We start from the raw sequence: 12,672 nt of genomic DNA on the forward strand, positions 1-12,672 counted from the left end.
TGTCATGCAGGTGAAAGAGGACCCAAAAGCGACTTAACAGAAACAGAGTTTATTCAAGTCCAAACAGAAAACGACAAATCCTGAATCCTTAACAGGAAATGTCCAAACAGGGAATAACAGAAATCCTCTAGTCTGTAGAGGGGGAATAACAGGAGAAGCGGCCACAGACTGCAGGTCGCTTCGGGTAGGCGCAGGCCGTAGCTGACAGAGACACCTGCTCACACGCAGCATCTGATGAAGGCAAAAACACGACAGGACAGGGCGATACACAATCACAGCACGGTGAATTCTAAACAAGGAACCGACAGGACAGGAACGGAACACAAAGGAAGAAATAGGGACTCTAATCAGGGGAAAGGATCGGGAACAGGTGTGGGAAGACTAAATGATGATTAGGGGAATAGGAACAGCTGGGAGCAGGAACGGAACGATAGAGAGAAGAGAGAGAGGGAGGGGGAGAGAGAGGGATAGAAAGAGGGAAAGAACCTAATAAGACCAGCAGAGGGAAACGAATAGAATGGGGAGCACAGGGACAAGACATGATAATAAATGACAAACATGACACTTTCACTGTAATAGCTACTGTAAATTGGACAATGCAGTGAGATGAACAAACATTTAAGCGTTCTGCCAATATCAGATACAGTTGAGGTCAGAAGTTTACATACACCTTAGCCAAATACATTTAAACTCTGTTTTTCACAATTCCTGACATTTAATCCTAGTAAAAAAATCCCTGTTTTAGGTCAGTTAGGATCACCACATTATTTTAAGAATGTGAAATGTCAGAATAATAGTAGAGAGAATGATTTTTTTCAGCTTTTATTTCTTTCATCACATTCCCAGTGGGTCAGAAGTTTACATGCACTCAATTAGTATTTGGTAGCATTGCCTTTAAATTGTTTAACTTGGGTCAAACGTTTTGGTAGCCTTCCATAAGCTTCCCACAATAAGTTGGGTGAAGTTTGGCCCATTCCTCCTGACAGAGCTGGTGTAACTGAGTCAGGTGTGTTGGCCTCCTTGCTCGCACACGCTTTTTCAGTTCTGCTCCCAAATTTGATTCTGGATTGAGGCCAGTGCTTTGTGATGGCCACTCCAATACCTTGACTTTGTTGTCCTTAAGCCATATTGCCACAATTTTGGAAGTACCCTTTGGGTCATTGTCCATTTGGAAGAACCATTTGCAACCAAGCTTTAAATTCCTGACTGATATCTTGAGATGTTGCTTCAATATATCCACATAGTCTTCCGTCCTCATGATGCCATCTATTTTGTGAAGTGCACCAGTCCCTCCTACAGCAAAGCACCCCCACAACATGATGCTGCCACCCCCGTGCTTCACGGTTGGGATGGTGTTCTTCGGCCTGCAAGCCTCCCCCCTTTCCTCCAAACATAACGACTGTCATTGTGGCCAAACAGTTCTATTTTTGTTTCATTAGACCAGAGGACATTTCTCCAAAAAGTACTATCTTTGTCTCCATGTGCAGTTGCAAACCGTAGTCTTGCTTTTTTATGGCGGTTTTGGAGCAGTGGCTTCTTCCTTGCTGAGCAGCCTTTCAAGTTATGTCGATATAGGACTCGTTTTACTGGGGATATAGATACTTTTGTGCCTGTTTCTTCCAGGATGAATTGCAAGGATGAATCAGACTTGTGAACTTGTGGAGATCCACCATTTTCTACATTTACATTTACATTTAAGTCATTTAGCAGACGCTCTTATCCAGAGCGACTTACAAATTGGTGCATTCACCTTATGACATCCAGTGGAACAACCACTTTACAATAGTGCATCTAAATATTTTAAGGGGGGGGGGGGGTGAGAAGGATTACTTTATCCTATCCTAGGTATTCCTTAAAGAGGTGGGGTTTCAGGTGTCTCCGGAAGGTGGTGATTGACTCCGTTGTCCTGGCGTCGTGAGGGAGTTTGTTCCACCATTGGGGAGCCAGAGCAGCGAACAGTTTTGACTGAGCTGAGCGGGAACTGTACTGCCTCAGTGGTAGGGAGGCGAGCAGGCCAGAGGTGGATGAACGCAGTGCCCTTATTTGGGTGTAGGGCCTGATCAGAGCCTGGAGGTACTGAGGTGCCGTTCCCCTCACAGCTCCGTAGGCAAGCACCATGGTCTTGTAGCGGATGCGAGCTTCAACTGGAAGCCAGTGGAGAGAGCGGAGGAGCGGGGTGACGTGAGAGAACTTGGGAAGGTTGAACACTAGACGGGCTGCAGCGTTCTGGATGAGTTGTAGGGGTTTAATGGCACAGGCAGGGAGCCCAGCCAACAGTGAGTTGCAGTAATCCAGACGGGAGATGACAAGTGCCTGGATTAGGACCTGCGCCGCTTCCTGTATGAGGCAGGGTCGTACTCTGCGGATGTTGTAGAGCATGAACCTACAGGAACGGGCCACCGCCTTGATGTTGGTTGAGAACGACAGTTTGTTGTCCAGGATCACGCCAAGGTTCTTAGCGCTCTGGGAGGAGGACACAATGGAGTTGTCAACCGTGATGGCGAGATCATGGAACGGGCAGTCCTTCCCCGGGAGGAAGAGCAGCTCCGTCTTGCCGAAGTTCAGCTTGAGGTGGTGATCCGTCATCCACACTGATATGTCTGCCAGACATGCAGAGATGCGATTCGCCACCTGGTCATCAGAAGGGGGAAAGGAGAAGATTAATTGTGTGTCGTCTGCATAGCAATGATAGGAGAGACCATGTGAGGTTATGACAGAGCCAAGTGACTTGGTGTATAGCGAGAATAGGAGAGGGCCTAGAACAGAGCCCTGGGGGACACCAGTGGTGAGAGTGCGTGGTGAGGAGACAGATTCTCGCCACGCCACCTGGTAGGAGCGACCTGTCAGGTAGGACGCAATCCAAGCGTGGGCCGCGCCGGAGATGCCCAACTCGGAGAGGGTGGAGAGGAGGATCTGATGGTTCACAGTATCGAAGGCAGCTGATAGGTCTAGAAGGATGAGAGCAGAGGAGAGAGAGTTAGCTTTAGCGGTGCGGAGCGCCTCCGTGATACAGAGAAGAGCAGTCTCAGTTGAATGACTAGTCTTGAAACCTGACTGATTTGGATCAAGAAGGTCATTCTGAGAGAGATAGCGGGAGAGCTGACCAAGGACGGCACGTTCAAGAGTTTTGGAGAGAAAAGAAAGAAGGGATACTGGTCTGTAGTTGTTGACATCGGAGGGATCGAGTGTAGGTTTTTTCAGAAGGGGTGCAACTCTCGCTCTCTTGAAGACGGAAGGGACGTAGCCAGCGGTCAGGGATAAGTTGATGAGCGAGGTGAGGTAAGGGAGAAGGTCTCCGGAAATGGTCTGGAGAAGAGAGGAGGGGATAGGGTCGAGCGGGCAGGTTGTTGGGCGGCCGGCCGTCACAAGACGCGAGATTTCATCTGGAGAGAGAGGGGAGAAAGAGGTCAGAGCACAGGGTAGGGCAGTGTGAGCAGAACCAGCGGTGTTGTTTGACTTAGCAAACGAGGATCGGATGTCGTCGATCTTCTTTTCAAAATGGTTGACGAAGTCATCTGCAGAGAGGGAGGAGGGGGGGGGAGGGGGAGGAGGATTCAGGAGGGAGGAGAAGGTGGCAAAGAGCTTCCTAGGGTTAGAGGCAGATGCTTGGAATTTAGAGTGGTAGAAAGTGGCTTTAGCAGCAGAGACAGAGAAGGAAAATGTAGAGAGGAGGGAGTGAAAGGATGCCAGGTCCGCAGGGAGGCGAGTTTTCCTCCATTTCCGCTCGGCCTTCCGGAGCCCTGTTCTGTGAGCTCGCAATGAGTCGTCAAGCCACGGAGCGGGAGGGGAGGACCGAGCCGGCCTGGAGGATAGGGGACATAGAGAGTCAAGGGATGCAGAGAGGGAGGGAGGAGGGTTGAGGAGGCAGAATCAGGAGATAGGTTGGAGAAGGTTTGAGCAGAGGGAAGAGATGATAGGATGGAAGAGGAGAGAGTAGCGGGGGAGAGAGAGCGAAGGTTGGGACGGCGCGATACCATCCGAGTAGGGGCAGTGTGGGAAGTGTTGGATGAGAGCGAGAGGGAAAAGGATACAAGGTAGTGGTCGGAGACTTGGAGGGGAGTTGCAATGAGGTTAGTGGAAGAACAGCATCTAGTAAAGATGAGGTCGAGCGTATTGCCTGCCTTGTGAGTAGGGGGGGAAGGTGAGAGGGTGAGGTCAAAAGAGGAGAGGAGTGGAAAGAAGGAGGCAGAGAGGAATGAGTCAAAGGTAGACGTGGGGAGGTTAAAGTCGCCCAGAACTGTGAGAGGTGAGCCGTCCTCAGGAAAGGAGCTTATCAAGGCATCAAGCTCATTGATGAACTCTCCGAGGGGACCTGGAGGGCGATAAATGATAAGGATGTTAAGCTTGAAAGGGCTGGTAACTGTGACAGCATGAAATTCAAAGGAGGCGATAGACAGATGGGTAAGGGGAGAAAGAGAGAATGACCACATGGGAGAGATAAGGATCCCTATGCCACCACCCCGCTGACCAGAAGCTCTCGGGGTGTGCGAGAACACGTGGGCGGACGAAGAGAGAGCAGTAGGAGTAGCAGTGTTATCTGTGGTGATCCATGTTTCTGTCAGTGCCAAGAAGTCGAGGGACTGGAGGGAGGCATAGGCTGAGATGAACTCTGCCTTGTTGGCTGCAGATCGGCAGTTCCAGAGGCTACCGGAGACCTGGAACTCCACGTGGATCGTGCGCGCTGGGACCACCAGATTAGGGTGGCAGCGGCCACGCGGTGTGGAGCGTTTGTATGGTCTGTGCAGAGAGGAGAGAACAGGGATAGACAGACACATAGTTGACAGGCTACAGAAGAGGCTATGCTAATGCAAGGAGATTGGAATGACAAGTGGACTACACGTCTCGAATGTTCAGAAAGTTAAGCTTACGTAGCAAGAATCTTATTGACTAAAATTATTAAAAATGATACAGTACTGCTGAAGTAGGCTAGCTGGCAGTGGCTGCGTTGTTGACTTTGTAGGCTAGCTGGCAGTGGCTGCGTTGTTGACACTACACTAATCAAGTCGTTCCGTTGAGTGTAGTAGTTTCTACAGTGCTGCTATTCGGGGCTAGCTGGCTAGCTAGCAGTGTTGATTACGTTACGTTGCGTTAAAAGAACGACAATAGCTGGCTAGCTAACCTAGAAAATCGCTCTAGACTACACAATTATCTTTGATACACAGACGGCTATGTAGCTAGCTATGTAGCTAGCTACGATCAAACAAATCAAACCGTTGTGCTGTAATGAAATTAAATGAAAAATGTGATACTACCTGTGGAGCGAAGCGGAATGCGACCGGGTTGTTGAGTGCGGAAGTTCTATTCAGTAGACGTTGGCTAGCTGTTGGCTAGCTAGCAGTGTCTCCTACGTTAAGGACGACAAATAGCTGGCTAGCTAACCTCGGTAAATTAAGATAATCACTCTAAGACTACACGCTCTAAACTACACAATTATCTTGGATACGAAGACAGCAAAGACAACTATGTAGCTAGCTAACACTACACTAATCAAGTCGTTCAGTTGAGTGTAATAGTTTCTACAGTGCTGCTATTCGGTAGACGGTGGACGTTTGCTAGCTGGCTAGCTGCTGGGCAGATAGCAGTGTAGACTACGTTAGGACGACGAAATACGAAGTTGCAATAGAAGTGCTGACTGTTTCACTTTGTTGTCCTCTTTCTTTTCCTTTTTCTTCTGTCCTTCTTTTGTCCTTATTTTGTCTTCCTTTCTTCTGTTAACTAGATATTTTTTGTTGTTATTCTTTGTAAGCTAGCTAGCTTCTTCCAGGAGAGTCCCTAGCAACTGCTTAGCAACAAGTAAACAATTCTGCTAGCAATTCACCTAGCTAAGATAACTTTACAATTTTATGAAAAAAATAGTTAATTTTTCAAAAGCCTGTCTTGTTTAGTTTGTTCCTTGTTTTGTCTTCTATTGAGTCTTGCAGTTTTCTCTTGATTTTTTCGATGTACTTCACTCTAAAAAAACATTTAAATCTCAATAAATACAGGAGCTCATTTTTCAGCAGCTGCTCAATTTAGAACTCCGGAATTCAGTATTTTCTTTCTGAGGTCTTGGCTGATTTCTTTTGATTTTCCCATGATGTCAAGCAAAGAGGCAGTGTTTGGAGATAGGCCGTGAAATACATCCACAGGTACACCTCTAATTGACTCAGATGATGTCAATTAGCCTATCAGAAGCTTCTAAAGCCATGACATCATTTTCTGGAATTTTCCAAGCTGTTTAAAGACACAGTCAACTTAGTGGATGTAAACTTCTGACCCACTGGAATTGTGATACAGTGAATTATAAGTGAAATAATCTGTCTGTAAACAATTGTTGGAAAAATGACATGTGTCATGCACAAAGTAGATGTCCTAACCGACTTGCCAAAACTATAGTTGGTTGACAAGAAATTTGTGGAGTGGTTGATAAACACGTTTTAATGACTCCAACCTAAGTGTATGTAAACTGTACCTCCCTAGCAATAGAGCACTGGTATGAGATGGAATAGCTGGAACACCATTGACAGAGACAGTTATACAATATGTATTTCAGCTAAAATGTCATGGTCCTCACTGAATAGAACACATTTCCCCTCTTCATAATGCAAGAATGCTGATATTTCAGTTGGTTAATGTGGTCGGTCTGTAGGTGTTCAGCTTAGTCAACACTGCTATTGCATTTTCATGGCTATACTGATGAATGTGTAAGTACTCCTGGAGATACTATAGAATAATACCAATACAGAGTTTCTATCTCTGGTGGGTTGGTTTACCATTCTGGCATTATATTTCCTTCAACTTTTGAACAGCAGTGTATGTCAGCAGTATTATATACTGTAGTTCTTTAACCTTGTACTCTTTTGTTTCCTGATTAGAGATCTAAAACGTCTTCGGGGATTATCGGGGCTTTCTCCTTATCCTAACCTATCCCCGACAGGATCGGTGGTCATGTAGGAAAGGAGATAAGGAAAGAAAAATGGCTATGACAATTGGCACCAAGCCAATGCTCTCTTAACGTATTGACGTTAATCTTTCCCTAGTTTGCCAGTTTAATATCGATTCTGGACCTGTCAATCACAGGTGTTTTAGGCGTTTTAAAGTCCAGAGAGGCGTCTCAGGTTTCTGTTCCAAGATTAGCAGTTAAGACCTTCTCACATTAACAGAGGCTACGTTCCAAATGGCACCCTTTATAGTGCATTACTTTTGACCAAAGCTCTATACGCCTCAGTCAAAAGTAGTGCACTATAAAGGGAATACGGTACCATTTGGGTGCAGACAGGATGTTCTCATCACCTTAACAGCTCCACATGAACTTCCTCCCAGAGGCCCTGTTGTTGCCACTTTTCAGAACAGAGGGAATACCATCATCTCTGGCTTCTCTGTCTGCTCAGCATGCACACTTCAGGGAGACAATAATTACTCCCGTCTGTCTGTCTGTCTGTCTGTCTGTCTGTCTGTCTGTCTGTCTGTCTGTCTGTCTGTCTGTCTGTCTGTCTGTCTGTCTGTCTGTCTGTCTGTCTGTCTGTCTGTCTGTCTGTCTGTCTGTCTGTCTGTCTGTCTGTCTGTCTGTCTGTCTGTCTGTCTGTCTGTCTGTCTGTCTGTCTGTCTGTCTGTCTGTCTGTCTGTCTGTCTGTCTGTCTGTCTGTCTGTCTCACTCTCTTTGTCCCTTTTTCCAACTCTCTCATTTGCTAATTTTGTCTTTCACAGAGTTTATCTAAGATTATATGGCTATTTAACAATTAGAAGTACTTGTATTTGGTTCTTGGTTTCTAAGAGTCCACTAGTACTGAACTGTTGATGACCGCTGTGAAGATGTGTTGAAAACAACTGTGGGACCTGCTGCTGAGTGGAGGGTTAGCTGGGACCAGTGCCTTGGATGAAATTAAAGACAGCCTTGTCCTATTGATTTCATCATGGCTTAAGGGAATCTGAGGCTAAGAATAATGGAGGTTGACCAGGGAAATAAGTTAAATCATGTTGTTTTCTTGCCACTGTGCCAGAGAGGGCTGAAAGGACTCCGTAGTGTTTTGGCTGCTGAGGAATATGGATGAATAGCTTTGTTATTGGTAATGGGGCTTGGATAACATTCAGCTCCGATGACCGAAAGAGAGATACTGTGAAACCCTGGTCTCCCTGCCTATTCTTCTGCCTGACTGTCCTTCTGTGTCTCGCTGATACACACAAACACACACGCAATGTTCCTCTCTCCTCCTCTCCCGCCTTCTATCTGTCCATCGGGGATAAGGTATCACGGCAGCCCACGCGGTGACAGTCACAGCCCATACAGTTATATACGTACATATGTTATATATGTATATCATGCCACCGGCTATTTACTACCGAACATCAATATGAAACACTCTGGCCACTGGGTGATTTCTGCCTCTTTCTGCTCCAGAATCAGAATGCAAGGCTGGCACTTTCTGAAGCACCATTTATACTTGAAAGGGGGGGGGGGCAGGAGTGAAAGGGAGGCCCAGCCACTCAAATTTGCTAAAGGCGCAGTTTGCTCCCTGAGAGTAAGCCTCTCTGTATGTTGTAAATGTGATGGACCACAGCCATCAGGGGGTACAGGTTTGCATGCCTATCAGGGTGAATGCCTGCATGTGCCTGGGCTGGCTCATGGCTGGAGAAGAGGGGTTGATGGACGAAGGGCTACGTCTGGCAGGCACACAATCCGCTCACAGCAGGCTGCTGAGCTGAATGCTTTAGCTCGAAGTCATTAGATTATTGACTTCATGGCTTTCTGAGAGTGGGGCTTTTATCTATTATCTGTTGGGTCATGGTGATTAGAGTTCTGACTTCATGGTCCATGACTGTGTGCTATGTGCTCTATAAAATAGGCCAGGTTCAATGACACTGTGTTTACTGAAAACATCCCCATACCATTCTCCAACTACATTCCTTCTGGAATGGGGGTTAGCTTAAATGCGCAAGACACATTTCTGGAGAATGCATTTAGTTGTACAATTGACTAGGTTTCTAGGTTGACTAGGTTCCCCTTTCTCATAGACACACATCAAGAATGGAGCATATTGACCGCTATAAACCAATATAGAGTTTGTCTAAGATGAAGAGGTCATTTTCCATAGACAGAGAACAGAGTCATGGTAAGGTGGTAGTACATTTAATATTTTGTTAACTATGATTAACAATCTCTACCATGAATTTGTGATTGTTATTCTGAACCCCATTAGCCGTTGAAGATGCAGCAGCTACTCTTCCTGGTGTCCACACAAAACAGAGAACATGTCAAAATACAGAACTAATGGACAGGAACAGCAACACAAATTTGAACTAAGAACAATACAACTATTAAAGCATAATAGTAAAGTAGAAATCCGCAGGTCTTGGGCGAGCCTATGCCGTCCCACCTCTTGTGTAGTGTTTTCACTGAGAACAAAAACAAGGAGGTTGAGCCCTGAACCGCCTTGGGCTGGCCTTCTGGGCCAGGTGTGTCTTTGTGCTAATCCCGCCTACTTGATTGACCCTGCTGCCCCAGAGATGGAGAGGAAGTGAAAGTCACTTGCAGCCTCCAGAAACAAAAAGAGCGGATGAAGACAACAAGCACCATTCCCTGTTATTGGATCTGTGTCGCAGGGAACGGATGTTGGAGCAGCCTTAAGGGCAGTAAGTAGCAGGATGAGGTGCAAAATAGTGTCCAGTTTATTAATAGTGGAAGGTGGTTCCCGGTGAATTTTTATTTAACTAGGCAAGTCAGATAAGAACAAATTCTTATTTACAATGATGGCCTAGGAACAGTGGGGTTAACTGCCTTGTTGAGGAGCAGAACGCCAGATTTTATTTTACCTTATCACCTCAGGGATTCGATCCACCAACCTTTCAGTTACTGGCCTAACGCTCTAACCACTAGGCTACCTGCGACCCACAATGATGAAATCAAATTAATATTTACATAATCTACAAATTATTTACAAAATGAACAGACTCTCAAAATACAGGTTTGAATATTCAATGCATTCGGAAAGTATTCAGACCCCTTCGTTCTTCCACATTTTGTTACGTTACAGCCTTATTCTAAAATGGATTAAATAAAGAATGTCCCTCATCAATCTACACACAATAGCCCATAATGACAAAGTGAAAACAGTTGATTTTTTCATTACAAATAAAAACCAGAAATACCTTATTTACGTAAGTATTCAGATCCTTTGCTATAAAACTCGAAATTGAGCTCATGTGCATCTAGTTTCCATTGATCCCCCTTGAGATGTTTCTACAACTTGATTCTAGGCCACCTGTGGTAAATTAAATTTATTGGACATGATTTGGAAAGGCACACACCTGCTATATGATCCCATAGTTGACAGTGCATGTCAGAGCAAAAACCAAGCCATGAGGTCAAAGGAAATGTCCGTAGAGCTCCGAGACAGGATTGTGTCGAGGCACAGATCTGGGGAAGGGTACCAAAACATGTCTGCAGCATTGAAATACCCAAGAACACAGTGGCCTCCATCATTCTTAAGTGGAAGAAGTTTAGAACCAACAAGACTATTCCTAGAGCTGGTCGCCCGGCCAAACTGAGCAATCGGAGGAGGAGGGCCTTGGTCAGGGAGGTGACCAAGAACCCGATGGTCACTCTGACAGAGGTCCAGAGTTCCTCTGTGGAGATGGGAGAACCTTCAAGAAGGACAAACATTGTTAGAGAATTTCCAGTCAGCTGGTGAATTTCCAGTATCTATACTGTTTTCCCAGAAGTAGTGAAACAGAATCAACATGGGGTTAATTATTAGACATGTGTAAGACGAATGAAGTCTGAGCCCATGTGAATGTACAGAGCTGGATCAACATAGAGTTAACCATTAGACATGTAAAAACAGAACATAAGCAGAATCCATGTGGATTCCCATTTACACAAAGACATGACATACAAAACATGAAGCTCTGAGACACAAACTTCAAACACATGACAAATTACAATATGGGAAAAAAACAAACTTCTTTCTCGTCAGTGGAACAAGTGTTCATGTGCACCTGAAACATCGCATCTACTGGGAAGATTGCAAAAATGGCAAACTGAAACGCGTCACAATGCAACTAGACCAAACATTTCCTCGAGACATAATTATCCTTGAGCACAGTAAATACCCATGCAAATGGCAAACGAGGAAAAGAACAACATTATGTACATTTAAGATACATGAATTACTAGATACACTACATGATCAAAAGCACGTGGACAACTGCTCGTCGAACATCTCACTTATGTAACTGCCTAACTATTATATGAGATAAATCCAACATTTACTGATTGATCAAGTATCCCTTGTACAAATACACTCACATATAATATCAAACTGATAAAGTTACCATTGGGCCTCTAACAGGGTTGACGATAACAGGGTTGAGGTTTTAGGTGAGGATCGGCTATTACTCCTCATGCGGTTAAGAGCATGGGACCGCATGGTGTTCATGAAATGAGGAATTATAGATAAGTTCCATACATAATGAAAGTTAAATCAAATTCAAGTTAATTGAGTGAACAGGGTTGGTGTTGAGCTCGACCACCCCAGTCAAAGATGATAAAACAAGTATAAATAGACCAAAGGAGAGAGAAGTCTAACTTCCTTTTCCACCATGCTGTTCGGAGGACCCGAACGATGTCACCTGCTGTCAATCATTTCACTTTATGAAGTGGTCCATTATTTGAAATGGGTAAATTGTTTGCATAACAGGGTTGACCTTAAAATGACTGAGAGAAAATGCACCACTAATCACATTAAAATAAATAACAAGTAGGCCTTTACAATGATGGTAAAACTTGTACATTTTTTTAGATTAAGTGGGTTGCTCTTTGTAGAAGTGATGCTTGATGGAGAGATGGAGAGACATGAAAATGCTGCATTTTGGCACTTGAGCAAGCCTTTATTCATATTAAAATAAGATTTATTGAATTCTCCACGTGGTCTATATTAAAGTGCACTTCATTTAAAATAAGATGCTTTTAAAATTCTATATCCAAGCATCATTTCTTCTTAAAATATCAAAAGGCACAGAACTAAAAAGAGCAGTAGAAAATAACCCTTCACGCACACACACAGAATCATACACGCAGACAGGCACACACACACACAGAATCATACACGCAGACAGGCACACACACACACAGAATCATACACGCAGACAGGCACACACACACACACAGAATCATACACGCAGACAGGCACACACACACACAGAATCATACACGCAGACAGGCACACACACACACAGAATCATACACGCAGACAGGCACACACACACACACACAGAATCATACACGCAGAAAGGCACACACACACAGAATCATACACGCAGACAGGCACACACACACAGAATCATACACGCAGACAGGCACACACACACACCCTCTTCTTTCCTCCAGGTTACAGCACATTTTTTGTGTGGTGTATTATTTTTTAGTGCTTTGGTATTATTTTCACAAGTACGTGGTACATTTTCACAACTCTCAGTACAAAACTCCAAACTGGTCACATTTGTAATGCAGCCAGTCATTCATTCAAAACCTGTCATTGTGTATTCATTTGGATTTAAACATCTCTCACCACACAACCATTGATTCAAAAAATATTTGTTTATTGTGAAACGTAATGAGAACATTGGTTTAACCACCAAGACACAACCTAATGATATCTTTTCAATTGAGTCATTTTAATTATCAGTTATGAATCC

Source organism: Oncorhynchus gorbuscha, linkage group LG13 (assembly GCF_021184085.1).
Source record: "Oncorhynchus gorbuscha isolate QuinsamMale2020 ecotype Even-year linkage group LG13, OgorEven_v1.0, whole genome shotgun sequence".
NCBI lineage: Eukaryota > Metazoa > Chordata > Actinopteri > Salmoniformes > Salmonidae > Oncorhynchus > Oncorhynchus gorbuscha.